The 18889-nt window shown below is 46.6% G+C and overlaps 1 pseudogene; it reads right to left on the bottom strand.

Annotated features, from left to right (window-relative positions):
- Window positions 1-16231: 16231 nt before the first annotated feature.
- On the bottom strand, window positions 16232-18135 carry LOC144158724 (uncharacterized; annotated as a pseudogene).
- Window positions 18136-18889: the final 754 nt, after the last annotated feature.

Here is an 18889-nt window from a genome sequence, read left to right as displayed (position 1 = left end):
AGCAAGAGCAGGCGTTCGCTCCCGCTAAAAAACCACAATCCGTCGCCACCTCAACTATTACGGCATAATGTCTGACGTGTATACACGTCAGACATTTATTGCTCTGATGACGAAGACTCTCTCGCAATAGAAGATAACACAGATTATACGCTGGGCATTTATCCCTGTGATGACGTACACACTGTCTCAATATAAGATATACAGATTACACGCCAGGCATATAACCATCTGTTGACGAGGACGTTGTCGCCAAAGATGACATTAGCACGACTGACCTACCATTAGACAGACGACAGCATAGCTTGAAATAAAATGCAATGCTTTCAGATTCCTACACGGGAGCAGTCTCTTCTTCCTCTTAGGTGTCTCTCTGCATTCTTTATTTCTTTTCTAACGGTGCCCTTATCGCTGCTTACCCAATCCGCAGTCACTCAACTATAGGATATTGAGGCACTAGCGGTCCTCGAGAAGCACCACAGCATTTGCCTTTTATTTACCCATTAGGAATATTGCAAATGCATGTCCTGCCTCCTGCGTTTACGAGAACGTATACGAGGCAGTCTTCACTGGACAGATTGTATTCGGCGAGCACGACAACAGGAGGCTGTGATGGTCTCGACGAGGTCTAACGACCGGCGGTCGAGGGATAAACGCCCGCGAAACCGTGCGGAAAGCGACGGAGTTTTACCCGCTATGGAATACAAAGGGGCAGGGAGGCCGAAATCGCGCCGCATAACTCGGCCGGGTACTCGGGTGTGGGTCAAAAGGGTGGCGCTTCTTTTTCACGGCACAGACGAGCCCCTCTCCCGTCCTGCCTTTCGTCCGAGCTGAGCAAGAGCCGCGCAGATCGCTGGGGCTACGACGCAATTACCTTGTGCCGTACGTCGTAAAGTAAGCGGGGCCCGCGCGCAAGGTAGCGGCGACGCGAAGGCCGTTACGGCCGCCTGACACCGCCGCCGACTGCAGATTGGAAGTTTATATGGGCATAAACGACAAGCGCTCGTGTTGGTAGCCGCGACGCTTTCTTCAACGCGCCGCACTCGATTGGAGCCCGCCACCGAGTTTTAGCGCCTGTTTCGCTGCCACCCATGCGATATACACCGGACCGCGCCAGTACACCGGTGTGGGCGAGATGTTTACGAGAAATTTTGGACGAGTGGCTTGGCGGATTCAGTGGGTTGAATTGGCTTTTAATGCCTTATATAGGCGATAATTAAACACGCGACTAGTGGAGTGACGGAAATTGTTATTCTTTTCCTTAAATGGCACTGTATTGAAAATATTCAACACTAACAAAAGGGGCTTCGCATTTCAAAAGAAAATATACACTGTATCACCCGTCACTGCCTTTGAAGTCGGAAGGCCGGCTATTTTAGTAAAGCTTATTGAGCCAAACCTGAGAGTGTAAGAGGAGCTGAAAGGGGAAAATGACGGTGTATACTGGAGGACGCGGGTGCGATTCCCGGCCGCGGCGGCCGCTTTTCTGATGGAGGCGAAAAGCAAAAACGCCCGTGTGTACGAGATTTCGGCGCACGTTAAAGATCCCCAGGTGGTCAAAATTAATCCGTAGCCCTCCACTACGGCGCGCCTCATCTCCGGCGTTGCGTCGGCGCGTTAAACCCTCCAATCAATCAACGGTGTATACTGAATGGAAGGCTAAGCGCAAAAAAAGACGAGGATGGTGGCAGACGAGACAGGTGCTACTAGCAACGCTAGTCTGAGTGCCACCGTCCTCGTCTTTTTTGCGCTAAGCCTCCCATTCAGTGCGTACCTATTAGCCCAACAGCACGTTTTGTTGACGGTGTATAATTGTCGGAGTATGCTTCAGTCTTGTGACGATGTGTGTGCGCGCACACACGGACGACAGACATGCAGACGCCGGGTGGTATACTGTAGCCGTAGCAGATTTCTACAAAGAAGGCGACAGAGTATTTTTGCGAGTGCTTTACGTGTTATAGTGGCCACTACGAAACAGGCTGCATAATTAGCAGATTTGTTACTTTGGGTCTCAGGTAAGCACCGTCACGATTGATGAAGAACATAAAGATAAAGATATAACACTGGCGTTGTAGTTCATATCACGCATTTACGAAGGGAAGTGCCTATTATCAGCCAGAGTACTTAGCTATCAGATGAATTTATTTATTTATTTATTACCATTGGACATCTCCTTTGGACGTGTCCAGGACTGCACGCGGAGCGCACGTCTTGCAAACACAGCAGCGTTACGTGTTTGACGGACTGGCTCTACCCACCCGCAGCCTCAGCCACGCAGGTGTTTGCCTCCTTGTGGGGCTTCGCTCTCGCTACTGGCGTTTTCCCGAATTGACACCACCCTCCCCACCGCCCCAATATAGGCCGAGTCGCCATCCTTGTGTCAATAAAGTCAATAAAGTTTCATTTATTTATTTATTTATTTATTTATTTATTTATTTATTTATTTATTTATTTATTTATTTATTTATTTATAACGCTGTACTTCTACAGACCCATTCAGGAAGCGGGCATACAGGAGCAGAGGCACACAATAAAGTACAAGAAGCGATGCGTCAAGACCGACATGAAGAATACTGGAACTCTCTAAACATAATAGCCAGTACATCAACAGTATTGTAACTACATTATTATACTTGGAGTACATGAGGGAAAATCTACCGATGGTGAAAGCATATTACACACCAAAACGAATTGTACAAATAAGAACTGTATAATACAACTCAGCAAGATACTTTTTGCCATAAGGCAAAAGTAGAGCTCTGAAATTTACAGGACGACAACAACAACAACAAAAAAAAAAAAAACGAAACAAGCGCATGTCTCATCGTTGTTTTTTTTTTTTTTTTCTGTCGTGGTTTTCAGCGCTCTTTTTCTTGAAGCAAGATGCGCATCAACCGTTTCATTCGTCCTTTTTCTGTAGTCGTCCTGCAAACTTCAGCTCTCTACGTTTGCCCAATGTTTCGATACCAACTAGCTAGCTAACATCAAGCTTTACTGAAGCTAACACATTTTGCGTTTTTTACAGTAAAGGAAATCGCTAACAGACTCTATCAGCTGTCCCGCAAGTGAAAATCAAAAAAGCTTGTCTAGATTTGATTATTTATGGCGTCACATGGTAACCCGTTTTAAAAATCCACAGCGTGAGGGAAATATGAATATATAAAGGCATTACCACACAAACATGGCCCATGGACGCATATGAAAAAAATTCATGGGGAGCTGTCGTCGCCAATGGGTCCCATTGGCCACCCATAAAAGGGCATAAAATTGGATATAGCCAGCTATTGGAAGTTTTAACTGCAGAGCTGTTCAGGTCGTCACAAATTCGCCCATCGCACCCAAAAACTCCGAAGCCTCAAGAAAAACATGTGGCGAGGGAGGTTCCGGAAATCGAACCCGGGAGCTTTACGCGGTGACAGCGGCAACCTAACCACCGGGCCACCCCAAAGGTCTGGGGGATACGGGTTAGCAGCGGTGGGGGACAATAACATGTGCAGTAATTCAGTGGAAAGAAAACAATAACGCTTCCCGTGATCAGAATCGAACCTGTGTTCCTCGCATTATGAACCCAGTGTCTATCCGATTCAGCTATCATCGAACTTTTCCCAACGTTAACTTTATTTAAACAAATAAATATGGGTACAGGTGACATGGAAGTGAGAGATATGACGTGAAAATAGAAGAGCACAGCCGAAGGCCATTATTGCACATGGACACACAGACACATAAATATATAGGAAAAAGGTCTTGGTTACAGGCAATAACAAGGCTTGTAGCATGAAAACAAATATCGCAATGCATCTAGAAAAACACGCCAATAAAAAGTTGCGAACTCTGCAGTGTATATACGAAGCATGAATCAGATTTGACGAGAGGGATTCAAAGATAATACGAAAGAAAGGTTGCAGTGACATCCACGCTTACGTCTTAAGATGTACGACGCCATAGCGTTAGATCGACACCGAGGAGTGTTTTGGATCGGAGTTACTGCGTTTAAGATTTGTGCTGTCCGAGCACTGAAGGTTAGCAATGAGATAAATACTAGCCTCAATTGTATGGTTTCAAACGGTCGTGGCGCCTAAGAAACAGATGCCACCTACACTTGTGTGGCTTAAGATGTGGGCGTCATAGGTGGCGGCTACTTGACGTTGGTCAACTTTAGGCAAAAGGGGACACTGTCAGTGGTTCAATGTCATTATTCCTTCATGTCATGGACAGTATGAACATTTTGGAGTTTGCTTAGGGAGAGATAGAAAGAATACCCTGGTTCAGTAAGAAATAGTTGGCAGTTTGGGCCGAGGAGGACTCGACGTCCAGAGCCCCGGATGCCGAAGTTTGTTCCCTGACCTATCAACCTGCTGAGGCTGATCTTGTGGTCAGGCTCAATCTGCTCATGCTGGTCCACGCTGCCTCCCATTTCTAGATAGAAATGGAATGTGTAATGTCTGAGTTGTTCTCCCCTAAGAGCACCCTTCGAAATGGGTGAGTTTCGTGAAAATGGTGCATGTTTTCCGCAGTTAGCAGTTTTCAGTTCACGTCGAATGTTAATTACCAAGCATCTTCCCCTAAGTGGATTTGGGAATATATAGATTGATTTTTACCCTGCGCAGAGTTGGCGATTCTAAAGCCACGGAGCCACTTGTGGAGCGCGGAGGATCGTGTTCCTACGCATATGAAGAGGAGACGTTATCCGTATATTTCAGAGAGCGGAGTGCGACAGTCGTGGTCGCAAGGGGCATGGTATATGAGTTCAAGTGCTTCTTGGTGAGCAACCTCAATCTCTTCCAGACCCTCGCGTCTAGGTGTCCATGTAATTCCAACTTCTTTTATTGCAGGTCAATAATCTTCCGGCAACGTTTAGGTAATCTGTTTGTAATGATGTTTGAAATGCTGTAATGACAGTGTGTAATGATATTTGTGATTCCATTTTGTGGTTTCGCTAGTCGAACTGCAAAGAGGATGGCTCCAGTCTCCGCTTCTTTCATTCCTGCGTGTGGGGTAGGGCCATGCAGTCACAAAAAAAAATGCCAGGGTAGTTCGCCGCGGCGATTGTGGTCTGATAAATTGTGGCCTGAGCACTTTCGTGGGTTCCGGCGTCGGTGTATACAGCGTTTGCATGATTTCGGTACTTTAATCGTAGAAATTTGATCGTAGCTTCTCGCCTGTCCTTGTTTAGGTTTGGATCCAATGATTTCGGTTAGGTCGCTTGACCTGTGACATGTTTATCATGGCGTCCAGGCATAAGGGGGGGGGGGGGGGTCTGGCTTGTATACGACCGTCCATTCCGATTTTTTTTTTTACACAGCGCTGCAAGAGTGGCGTCCCTAATGTCTACAAACGTGTTACGAAGACACGATTTTCGGACCTTTTGGGTCACCTTGAAAATCTGGAGGTTGAGGGCAGCCTTATATGCTGCCCTGATGAATATTTTTGCCATCGTGAGAACCACTCTAACGCTTCTCAGTAGGACTATGCCCAAGATTTTGGGTTTGTGTTCTCTGGGACGACATTCTTACAGTTGTTGGGTGTTTTTTTAACTTCTTCGCGTCGTGCATCCACTCCCTTGCCCCACACCCCTTGCATCTGTGACAGAGCCGTAGAAAACTGGAAAAGTAAATTAAAATTAGTGTAATCAGGTGCTATGCACTGGGTTTTATTTCTTACCAGGAGACATTTTAGTTCGTTTCTGCACTGGCTCTTATTTCCTTACTAGGATACATTTTAGTTCATTTCTGCTCATAATCTAGACCTTCCCTTGTTTTTGAGACACTACTGATATTCTTCTGCTGCTATTTTTGTTATGTGACACAATGTTGGTGCCGGCATTAGTTACGATGGGACAGCCGCTTCGGTTGAATGGCGTCAGTTGCGGGCACGGTTGGCGATGGTCTGCCGAGTATTCCATCCCCGAATAAGCGTAGAATGAACTTCACTGCGCAGGCGGAGCGCCTGCTGAATTCGCATATCTTTCATTTTATCACGGTCTTAGTATCATTGTCCTTCTTTCCACATTTCAGTTGGTGCTGCATGTATTCCTAATTCAGGCCAGCCTTCGTGTCTGCCTGTATCAGTCGTAGCTTCCGGATGGCAGCAATGACGTATTTCCGTGGACGCTTGATGAGCACGGCTGATAGCGGACGGCTAGGAGGAACAGGGAAATCGAAAAATGAGCCTAATAACGCTATCGCGTTAAAAAGAGGTGGACAAGATAAGTAGTGCCGCCTGCAGTATCTGGCGTGCATGGCTTCAGCGCCCACTCGCCCCGTGTCGCGTGTGTGCTGCACGATATTTGCCGAGACAAATACGTGTTTGTCTCGGCGAATGGCCTCCTTAGTTTTAAAGGAACTCGCCGCCTGACTACCTTCCGCCAGTGCCTTTCCCAGTGCCTCGTCCGAACCGGTTCCATCTAGCGCACTTGTCAGTTAACGTTTTGAAGTGGCGCTAGGCGGGCTTTGGGCTCACCGCGCACTAGACCTCGTCCACCCGCGCCCTCCAGAGAGAATGGAGGCCCAGGACGAGTACACAATCGCGAAGGACCGGACATCCTGCTTCGGCGCTTAGGTACCTGAGGCTGGAAGAGGTCATCTGCCATAGTGTGCCGAGGAAAGTCTGCACTTCGTCCCAAAAATAGTGGGCAGCGTTGCATGCAGAGTAGACATGCTCAGGCGTCTCCATTTGCCCGCACAGGATCAATCCTGCGCCGTAAGGCATAAAGAAGCCCCGAGACTCGTGCCGCACCATAACGGGTAACACTCCGACTTGAAAACGAAAGAAGATATATTTAGACCCGTTGGACACAGGAAGAGCTCGCATATGCCTCAATACGTTCGTGCCAGCCATGGTCTCGGGAGGTTGCCGATAGAGAGGAGGGGGAGGACTTTCGCCAGGAGGTCCCAGTAAAGATTTTGTGCTTTAGCAGCGAGGAGGTTTTCGCAGGAAAACTGCTTTTCCAAAGTCACGAGTGCAATGGCTACCTCTTTGTGAAACCCGGTGTAACTGAGCCCGTGGTTAAGGCCCTCTGACGTGGCGACCCACCTGGCCAGGTGTGCGTAGCTGAGGCACTGTATCCCGTGCAGGGGAAAAAGTCCGGCTAGTCGCGGAAGTAGAAGAAGCACTGTGCGATATCAGCTTGAGCTATGCGTTTACAAAGCCCACACCTCCTTTCTCCGGACTCCAAAACAGGTTGGACCGACGCATGGCTTCATATGTTGAACGACAGAGGGCACGAGGTCGCGGGTTCGATTCCCGGCCGCGGCGGCCGCTTTTCTGATGGAGGCGAAAAGTGAAAACGCCCGTGTGTACGAGATTTCGGCGCACGTTAAAGATCCCCAGGTGGTCGAAATTAATCCGGAGCCCTCCACTACGGCGCGCCTCATCGCCTGCGTTGCGTCGGCGCGTTAAACCCCGCAATCAATCAATGAACGACAGAGGAAGACAACCCATAACCGGTGGAGTTAGTGAATTGAGCTGTTGTCGGTCGTGGTGATGCGTGCTCCGTACAGCATGGCAGGGTACACGAGAGCCTTGCAGAAGTGTGCCCTTGAGAAAAGGGAGATGTGTTTCGTCCTTTAGCTTTAAGTCCACGGACTTGAAATCATTCAGCCTTATTTTGCCAGCTATTGTAAAGAATTGGTCCTAAAGCTTAATACAGCCAGCCATAAAAACTATTGTGGCTGGCTATAGACTATTGTTTATAGCTCCAAGTCTATAGAATTGAAACCATTCAGCTGACTTTTGCGAGCTATTGGGAAACATTTGCCCTAAAGCTAAAGAGAGGCAGCCATAAAAGCTTCTGCAGCTGGCTATAGAGGAATATAGGACTGTCAACCTTCAGACGTGTGACCATTTATCAACATTTATCCGGCTTTAGAAAAGTGTTTGGCGCGGAAGCTACAAACCCGCAGCCATAAAAGCTTTCTTAGCTTGCTACATAGGGACATAAGGCTCCAAGTCTCTCGCCGCTTATAGAAAAGTGTTAGCCCATAAAGCTATAATTCGGGCAACCATAAAAGCTCATTTTGCTGCTTTCAAAACACGTTGTGACGCAAAACAAATATACTCATGATTTACCTCCATCTATGACACAGATTAAATGACATTTATGATGTTGGTCAGCTCCTTATATAGCAGTATTTGTTCAATAACGTTAGTTACTTATTATACCAACAATATTCGAAAATAAAAATTGAAGGACGCTACTGATTAACGCTTAAATTCAGGTTGCAACTTTGGATACTGCGCGTCATCATAGCTTGCAAATAAACGTTGAGCGGGAGATGCAAGTTCAAAGAAATCTTGTGCGGCACTTCGCAGCTGTTGTTTCTCTTTTTATTGCTTCAAGAGGAAAATGAAAGTCCACGAGAAAGCTGGCTTCCCTGAAAACTTCTTTTTAGCATCTAGGGAGATCGCAAATAACTTTCGCGGCGCACGCTACCTGCGGACGTGGCCAGGGATACGGGGGCGGCTGCAAGCACCCACATTGCTCTCCCGTGTAGCCCAATTAGAGATTAGTCACGGATTAGCTAGGGAGTAGCAATGGGACAAAAGCTACCCAGGTCGGACCAAAAGAGCTTGAGAAAGGACACTCGGGGAAGTAATAAAAAGGTAGATGGGACACCCTTACTTCCTGTCTTATTTTTGGTTGTTTTGGGTTAACAGGGTGGTTTTTGGCGATGTGTATGAACGCAAGCTTTCGTTGAAGGAGAGGGGGAGATGTCCCACGCAGCGTTGGTATTCGTGCGTGCAGCGACGATAGTGCCACACAATTTTCCCCTGGGTACTGAGAACATATATTGTATCTCGGATGAATAAAACAATACGTTGAGTGATGTTGCATTTAGCAAATAAAAACAATCACCAACGAACAAGTTAGAAGAAGGTCGAAAGATGCGTACGAATCTCCGTACTATTTGCTAGCGCGATGGATCCGCTTTTACCAGCACGGGCTCATTCAGCCACGTTTCGTCTCCTTACTCGCGTGGGCGTGCATGACGCATGTTGTTTCCTTGGGCTGGGAATTTCAAATTCGACCGCAATGTGTTCGTGCATATGCCGTGATGCCAAGCAAATGTGCCGCGCTTCGATGTCGTAACTTTTCGGTGTTTACGATGTTACGATTAATTCAACATGAATTCCTGCGAAATTGGATACCTGCAATGCCACGAGAGGAGTTTAATCTTACGCAAAACTCCGGGGTGAGTGATCCTGCGAACTGAAGAGGCGGTATAGTGCGAGAAATGCTGGGCTCTTTTTGGCCATTAAGAATATGTTTCCCAACTTACCTACACCACATTGGCATTTCGCAACGTATTCAGAACTGAAGGTTTCGCCGCAGGGGTGGGACATATATAATTATTTTTTCGCGAACTCAGAGACTTACAAGGAACACCTGAGCGTACTGTAAGGGACGGCATAAATATATGTGGCTTATCAGAAGTGTCTTATACCATTTCCCGCCCGGTGCAATAATAGTTACTCAGAACGTAATGTAAAATAATGCATTGTTTAATTTAGAGATCCCAAATACCGGAACATTTGTTACGGATCCCTTTAATACAAGCTATTTTTGCAATTTAACAAAGCATTAAAAGAACCAACCATTCTGCTATGTGTGTTCACTTTTCTTCCAGCAGACTTTTTTTTTGCCCCAAGAAAAAGAAACTAACCAGCGCATTGATCTTCGCAATGAAGAAAGCATATTTATTAGAGAAACTCTGTGAGCTTGTGCAGTCTAACTTAAGGGGGAAAATCAGAAGTGACGAGAATGCTCGAGATGCCGGGAATCGGCGGGGGCTCCAGCGAAATGGCAATGACCATCGGGCATTAGCCTGTTGGCCAATAGTGCGACTTTGAATGCAACAGCGAAAACTGAGTCACGAAGAGCTCTGATCGATTTTGCCTCAGCTGTGCACCGGAGCAGTCAACGCGCTACTCCGCTGGCGGACTCATTGCGACACTCTCAAAGCTTTTCTTGCTCCTTTTGTCTCGCTATTCAGTAGCTAAAACAGTGGGTACACGAAGAGCGCTCCATGCGGCTGTAATTCACGAAAACCTCTTTGGAGGATGCCACAAATGGTCCGGGTTAAATAACGGGTGCCCCACCCGAACTGTTAATTCGTTGTAACCAAATTTATCTTCTGTGCCTCCGTAGGAAACTGAAGTAAGGCGCCATACTGTTTGGCATGGCGGGAAAGTTTGCTTAAATTTGATTGCATCAACTGTATATTACAACCTGTACAGTTTTGTATAGACGCTTCAGAACAGCCTTGGGGTCTGGTTCCCCACAACGCACTTGAATAACCCCTTATTCATGGGGGGAATGCGCAACGGAGATGAAGACAGGCAAGAACACAGGACAAAGCGCTTTGTCCAATCTACTTGCCAACCTTCGTCTCTGCAGCTCATTACACGACATGAATATATTACACTAGCATTACACTAGCAGTTCTTATAAACCAACCATCGCTGTAAAATGGGCAGAGTGGGCCCATGCATGAGGCACAGCCCACAATGGGGCTCAAAAAATGGGCTCGGCGCTATGACATTAGGAATAGCAGGCATGACGTTTTGCATTAGATGTCAAAGCTCAGAACACTTTTGTGAGTAAAATTGTATGTCTGGCATCGGTATACGTCAAGTTTATTCCCTTTCACGCCGTTAGCAGTCCAGTTGTAGTGTCATCGCAAGTTTTTCGGCCATTCGAAGAACTTGCAATGGCTTTTCACACAAAGTATGCCTTATTCCCAATCACGGCCTCCCAGGAAGCATGGCATAATTTATTGTCAGAAAGGTGGCCCCAACAACCCTCCAGCTACGCGTCAACGCGCCTGGCGTCCACGCAGCGCCAGGAAGCACCAGAAAGCGGGAGGCAGCGTCCGGGTTTCCTGTCCATCTCGCATTTTGGAGTCATTCCATTCAGCAGAAAACAATCAATTTCTTTTAACCTGCATTTGGCTGCCTTGAGACAAATTGCAAGTTATTTCTGTTCGAATGCACCAGTTCCATTCGTAACTTGCTTGGCTTTCATCGGGGAGATAGGGGATTTGAGATAGGTTTTTGTGAGTTAAGTAAGGGAGCTCTGGCTACATCGCTTGTAGTCCCATAGAAATCTATTGTATGGTCGGCTATAGAAAATCATTTTTATGGTTGTCTTTAGCTATTTGGCCCAATTATCTTTAGCGATTCGTATCGACATTCCTATGGGTGTCTTTAGCTTCTTCTATAACCGGTTCTACAGCAGTCTTTAGCTATTCGTATCGACATTCCTATGGGTGTCTTTAGCTTCTTTTATAGCCGGTTCTATGGTTGTTTTTAGCTATTCGTATCGACATTCCTATGGGTGTCTTTAGCTTCTTCTATAGCGGTTCTATGGCTGTCTTCAGCTCTTCTTTTGATATCGCTATGGCTATAGAAGAAGCTAAAGACACCCATAGGAATGTCGATAGAAATCGCTAAATACAGCTGTAGAAACTTCTATAGCTAATTGGGCCAAATAGCTAAAGACAACCATAAAAAGAATTTTCTATTGCCGACCATACGATACTTTTGCATGGGCTGCAGCCAGAACAGAATCACCACTACTTGAAACACAGCGACAGCAGCAGCCGCTGAGAAATTATTAGCACGCTGCCATGCCAGCATATAGCCTTGCGGATCTCTAGAACTTCTCCTGTGGCACTTAGGTTGTGTGCCTAGCTGCATTCTGTAATATATGCTCCGTGAACACCTCAGCAATATAGGTGGAGTACAAGGTTGCGATTGCAAACACTTCACTAGTTTTCATTCACAAAAGGCTTAAAGGAGCCATGAAGAGAAAATGCAAGTTGGTTTTATTCGAAAGATTTCGTGTTTTATAGTGCCCCCAGCGCTTGTCCGGATACAAACGGTGCTTTATTCACGGAGAAATTAAACAATTTAGGTTAAAATTTTGATTTTCCCGCTCAATCGTGCGTTTTCGTGGTCCCAAATCACATCACAGGAACCGACCGCTCTGCAGACTAGAGTACCTGCATTCACGCATCCGCCGTACAGGGTAGAGACACGTATACGCTGGCGCCGCCATTTTCGGTTGCTCGCTCGCCGCCGAAGCAAGTCATTGTGTCAAAACCGCGCTAAAATTATCGCCGCAACGCGGTTTACTGAAGAAGTTTGAATCATATTGCCTGTTTCGCGTTGCTAGGTCTCGTGGGAAACGAAAAGAATAACGCGTTGAGCCCGTTGGCCCAATTGCGGCGGCACGGGACCGTTCAAAGGTTGTCTCCACCCTGTACAGCGGTGTTGGTTTGTTCCCGCGTTTCTTTACGTTCCGTAACCTAGATGGCGCCACCATACCGTGGCAAGCGTTTGGTTTTTTTTTTGCCCGCATTTAAACCTGGCTTGTTTTTGTTCTGGGAGAAAATATTCGTTCCCTGAAACAGTGCTCGCTCGACAAATGGGGTCACGTAAGACACCGTTGCTTGCGTCAATCGGCCGGTGTCGTCTGAGACAACCCCAAGCCCCGTAGTGCTGTGCAGCTAAACCAAGCATGCTGTGCGCAATACGAACAGCAGAACGTATCAGTACTTCTATGTTTACATGTGCTTTCGTAACTTCCACTGTTTGTCCCATCATTCTTATTGCTTTGTAAAGAATGTGCCCTAAATTTAAGCGCAAATCGCTCGTTCGTCTAGTTTGTAAGCTCTACCTAATTTGCGTCTGCTTCTGCCAGCCTCCGCCAATCGCAGAGCTTAGCTCATGGGACATCATAGGTTCTGTTGCGGGAAATGAGCTGGTGGGTCGCATGACCATTCCCGTTTTTCCTAATTATGTAGCTTATTTGAGCGAAGTTTACGTTAAAAGTGGTGTCAGTATGATTCTAACGAGACAATCTTTTGAATGAACCAAACTTGTGTTTTCTTGTCATGGCTCCTTTAAACACAGGCATTCAAGGAAAGTAAAACCAAGGGGTTTATTCATCCCATTCATTACATAAAGGGCTACTATCTACGCTACTTCGCCGCCAGTAAACAATTCTTCGCAAACGCCGATCGAAACACACAGCACACGCATTCCAACACTCTGGCTCACACTTACGTTACTCGCTCGACAGCCACACTACGCGGCACATTCCCCGTGAATGCCAGCCGAGACACAAATACCTACAGGTGCTGGGTAGTCCACAAAAAGACAGCACTCATAAGTCGTTCGTTACACTCAGTACCCCACGCACAAAGCTGCAAGTATGGTGGCTAAAATGGAAATGCACTCTTAATAAAACAATGAAGACGGTCGCCCACAATGCAATAATAAAAAACGTTTTCCAAGTCCGCTCAATTAGTTTCTTGTCAGTTTTCTGAGTTCGCGAAAAAATAATTATCTGTGTCACATCACCGCGGCCAAATCTTCACTTCTGTGTACGTTGCAATGCCCATGTGGTGGGGAGTAGTTTGGAAGCGTATTCTTGAACAGCAAAAAAAGTCCTGCATTTCACGCAGTATACAGCCTCTTCAGTTCGTAAGATCACTCACCCTGGAGTTTTGCGTACGATGAAATTCCTGTCGCGGTATCGCAGGTATTCATTTTCGCATGACTTGAAGTTGATGTTGAATTAATCGTAACGCTGCCACCGTAAACACCAAAATTTACGACAGCGAAAAGCGACACATTTGCTTGGCGTCACACCATCTACACGAACACATTGCGGTCGAATCGTAAATTCCCAGCACCAGGCAACACGTGTCATGCAAGCAAGGAGATTAAATGTGGCTGACTGAGTACATCCTGGTATAGGGGGTATTCAATCGACGTCATCAGCACGGGCCGTGGGCATCGTCCGGAGCTGCCGCCACACCGTTGGTCGTCGAGAGAGAGAGACGCGCGGGCGGTATGGGTGCTCGGGTGCACTCCGCATTTTGAGTCTCCGCCACACGTTGTGAGTGTATACGTTTCTGTGGTTGTACGGACGTTTGTGCTCTGGTAAAATGCGCTTGGGCGAGTACGGCCGTGGACTGAAGCAGCCGGAGAAATCGGCTTACATGCGGAAAGTGCAGCTGTGCGTTGATATCGATCCTTTCGACTTCGGTAGTGACGAGGTGCAGCAAGACATAAGCGTGCTTCCTCGTGTCGATATAGCAGATATCAGTGACTATCTTGTCTACGCCACAAACTTCGTGACAAAGGAGCAGTTAAAGGCTATGAAGGGACTCGAAGCGCACAGCTATGTCACCACCGGATGGGTTCAGCAGCGGTTCACGAGAGCCCTCGCCGACGGACGCATCGTTGTGATTGGCAAGGCAAGTACAATTTCACGGCAGCTGGCACATGCCTTACGCATCTGTTATTTAATGACCCCACTTTGCGCGCAGCACAACCTGCGCATGATATTCCCGTTTGTCTCTAGCATAATGCGCGTTTTATCTATCTGCACCCCACCCCTCTTTATGTGATGTGACCGAAAACTTCCGTTGCTTGTCCAGCCTATCATTGTTTGCAAGGTGCTCAGAAAGCTTTCTGTTTCTATTCACTAGATAGTAGTTTAGAAAATATCCAGTTTTGTTTTGTACCCTAAGATTCTTTTCTGCCTGGGCCTGTAACGCAGGTGCGGCACTCCAAGTCACTCAGCGTAAAGCCGCTGAACCCCTGGGTTCTCATCAAAGAAGATGGCGAGGTGCAGACTGCACACTGCGACTGCATGGCGGGTTTAGAGGAAGCCTGCTCTCATATTTCTGCTGAATTCTTTTACATTGAAGCAGTTGTCAGGAAGAGGGATTTGCAGGTTGGCACTGACCGGGAGAACAGTTGGCTACCTCCACATGTGCGCTTTTTGGAAGGGAAGCCAGCTTCACAAGTTGACTTTTCATCATCAGAAATGAAGCAAAGACTTCAAATTGGTGAACATAGACTACGTAAACAGCAGAAGAGGCAGAATGTTAAGGCCGCAACAGCAGATGAATGGTCGGCATTTCTCTCAGCTTGTCACGCAAATGGGAGTAGGCCTGCAATGCTATCTCTAGAAGCAGATTGCGCAGACGACTTCATACCAGTTTCCATGAAGTTTCCCAGTGCTATGCTGAGCAGCATGCAACAAGATTATGTACCTTCCACGTGGAATGCTGTAGTAGACTACTGCAACCAGACCGCCAACAACATTTCAGTTGAACCAGAGGTACAGTGCTTCAACAATACTTTTTATTTCAACTTCATTACATATCTGCTGCATGCGTTCGCTGAACAGCACGAAGCAAGGTTGAGAAGCTCAGTTAGAATGCTACTGCACAATGTAATACATTTTCACGTTTATTTACAGGTTACTGCACTGGTGGAGGAGACCACAAGAGAACAAGCAAAGTGTAGAAAATGGTTTTCATTCAAGGCTGGCCAAATAACTGCATCAAATGCAAAGGCAGTGTCACGAACATCTACCACTTACCCTTCGAAATCGCTCATTGTAAGAATCTGCTATCCTGAGGAAAATCAGTTCTGGTCACCCCAAACCGCATGGGGGAAGCAGCACTAGACAAAAGCACGAGAAGCATACAAGTTGGCATCATGAACCATCAACACAAATTTTTAGTGTAGAGAGCCTGGGTTGCATGTTTCAGTGGACCACCCATTCCTTGCGGCCCCTCCCGATGACGTAGTAAGTTGCACATGTTGTGGCGACGGAGTGTAGGAGATAAAATACCCTTAGAATGACCGCGAAGGACCAACCAGGCAACTTGTTGTTGCAAAGTCCTCCTGCATCACACTTGTGGATGGGAAGTTGAAACTCAAGACAGACCACGCGTACTATTATCAAGCACAAATGCAAATGCTGGTTTGCAAGGCGTGGTACTGTGATTTTGTGCTGTGGACACTTCAAGACTTTGTCACCCTTCGAGTATTCAAAGACGCAGAATTCTGCAAGAACACAGTTGAACGCTGTGAAAGGTACTTCCGACTAGTCACACTGCCCCAACTTTGTTTTCAATACTGGACCAACACACAAGACAAGGAAAAACATGAACCCCCAGCAACCAGCAAGATGAGAACACCCAGGCAAGTAAAGACAACGAATTGTACTGCTTGTGCGAAGGGCCCGAGTCAGGCAAAAGGATTATGTGCGATAGCAAAACATCCAAACGCACATCGTTCCATTACAAGTGTGTCAACATAAAAAGAACACCAAAAAGAAGTGGTACAGCCCAGATTGAATGGAAGCAGGCAAAAAGGCGTACCAAAAAGTAGAAAATGGTTCATTCACATGCAGGAGCTCAGTTCTTGAAATAAACAAGAATGTGAAAAAGAACGTTGGCATCTCGTGCTCACTTGTGAATGCTTCAGCTTACCCTGATGGCACTAGCGAGTTGTTCATGTTGCACAGTGCAGCACATAGAAAGGTAATTTTGTCCAGCAGGGTGGGTCCATCCTCTTCACTAGCCAGATCTTCAACAGGCAGCGTGTACTTCAGTATCCTATACTTATTGCGCAGAAGTCCTATCACTCTTTCTACGTGTATCTTGAAATTAGCCAGCTTACGAGTTTTTCCAACCTCGTGGGCCGAGAGCTGCGGCTTCCCTTTGTGAATGCTGGAATGACGAGTTTAGCACAGTGAAGGCCAACTGCATCAGCGATGGTGAAGCCGCGGTATGACAGAACTAAATCGCCGGGCAGGAGGTTGTCCAGTACACCGCAACGCTCCGTGATAACTTTGTCGCTTGTGCGACCACACTACCCTTGCGAAATGAATGTCACCGCGCCATGTGGTGCAATGCCAATCAGGTACTTGAGTGTGTTGTGGTGCTTGTATGCTCAGTTCTGTGCACGTGGGCGTAAAGATGAAGATCTCTCAACAAACACTTCAAAACAATCTAGGATGACTGCCACGTGTGTACCGAATTACTTTTGGAAAGCCATGGGCATGGTCGCTCTTAAAACATGGCGCTCTGGCCACCTGATTGCCATGGACAAGCACACGTAGGCCACATCAAGCCACTTGTTTATGATTCTGGACACCGTGGGTTGCGAGACCAGGAACCTGCAACGGTAACCACGGATTAGTAAGCAGCCTGTGAAATGAAACAACAATTACCTGTAGGCTATTTCTTGAAGGGGCAAGTTCAGCCGTAGTCTCATGAGGAATATTAACATCTCTTGAAACTTCGTAAGGCAGTTACTACTTGTGTGCGATACACTCGGCTCCAACAACTGGAAAAAGGCAAAGGGCAAGCACAAGGGCAAAGTTGGGAAGGCCGGTGTAGAACTGAGCCATATCCTCATGCTATTCCATTGCTTCCTGTGTCAAAGTGTGCACTGCGAGCTTCTTCCTGGTGTCGCAAAGCTCAGAAAGCAGTCTGATGTTTTCTTCCTCAAGGCGGGTAATGTCCTCCATTGTCTTTTCTGTCTGTGTGCTGAAAGTTTCTAGAAGGAAGAAAAGAAAAGTTGAAGTAATGACGTGCTCAAAATTTCTTTTTCTTAAACCTCATCGTCAAGATTACTTATCGCACTCATGGCATGTTCTCCAGGCTGCAGACTACTTTTTATGTGCACTTAGTCGTACACATTTCTGTTTGACGTACCACTGGCACAGCAGCTCTGCGTCGAGGCGCCCCTTGTCAAAGCCTGCTCTGCCACCAGCTCATGCGTTGTACCTTCAGTTCATCAGTCATTTCCTGTCGGTTGGCTACAGCAGCTTCTGTTGACTCTCCTTGCTTTCTTGAACTTTCCAGCTTTCTCCTGAGCCTGTAAGTTGTTTTTTTTTTGTTATCCTTGGAATGTTAGGAGAAATTATGAGCACTAAAAACATAGAACAGGACTGTGACGGCGCTAATGTAGTCTCTAATCGCCCTAGGATTAATGTATCCAGGTGGTTCCAGCTCATCTCATTTGAGAAAATAGTTCGACGAACCCGAACTGCGATTTCATCACAAAATATTTCCGCTCCGGAGCGAAAAATACTGCAGTAGAAACGGCCCCAGCCTTTCTGATAAAAACTAAGCAGGAATTTTTTTTCTAATAGCGGCTGGAGACTTCGAGCCTTATGTCACTATGTAGTTAGCTAAGGAAGCTTTTATGGACGCAGGCCTTTAAATTCTGCGCCAAACGCTTTCCTAATGCCGGCTAAATCTTGATTAATTGTCACACGTCCAAAGGTTTACAGTTACCAGCCACCGATGCTTTCATGGCTGCATCTCTTAAGCTTTAGGGCTAATTCTGCCCAGTAGCTGGCAAAAGACAGCTGAATGGTTTCAAGTATGTAGACTTAGAGCTAGACAACGGCCTATATCCACCCCAATGAGCTTATAGCTTTCTCTCTTTAGCTTTAGGACGAATTCTTTTCAATAGCTGGCAAAAAGCAGCTGAATGGTTTTGAGTCTGTAGAGTTAGAGCTAAACAACAGCCCATAGCCAGCCAAAAGAGCTTTTGTGGTTGTCTCTCTTTAGCTTGAGGAAGACAGCGGAATGGTTTCAAGTCTGTTGAGTTAAAGCTAAACAATGGTCTACAGACAGCCAAATTAGCTTTGTCGTGGCTGGTTTATAGAACTAAAGCCATGCATATTTCTTTAACTGGCTACAGTAACCTGAATAGCTGCGACTCTATAGTCTAAACACATTAGGATGTTCTATAATCGTCTAAAGAGAATTGCATGGTTTACATTCTTTAGTGCAGAACGCATAAAAACTTCAATAGCTGGCTATAACCTAATTTATGCTCTTTTATTGGTGACCATAGGCGGCCATAGCTCACCATACGTTTTTCAATAGACGCCCATAAGCCATTTTTGTATGGGGTATTAGCATGATGGGGCTTGTCTGCAAGATCTGTGCGTGACGAACAAGCGTTATCTACGCCAGAATTCAAGCGGTGAATTCCATTCCATTCACGGCTACTGTGACTTGCGTATAGGGAGACCGGGTATGTGAGATAGCTTTCTTGA

This window comes from Haemaphysalis longicornis, unplaced genomic scaffold (genome assembly GCF_048455015.1).
Source record: "Haemaphysalis longicornis isolate Haplotype H1 unplaced genomic scaffold, Haemaphysalis longicornis Haplotype H1 scaffold_1, whole genome shotgun sequence".
Lineage (NCBI taxonomy): Eukaryota > Metazoa > Arthropoda > Arachnida > Ixodida > Ixodidae > Haemaphysalis > Haemaphysalis longicornis.
The sequence above is the reverse complement of the archived record's forward strand: the minus strand, read 5'-3'. Positions and strand labels throughout refer to the sequence as shown.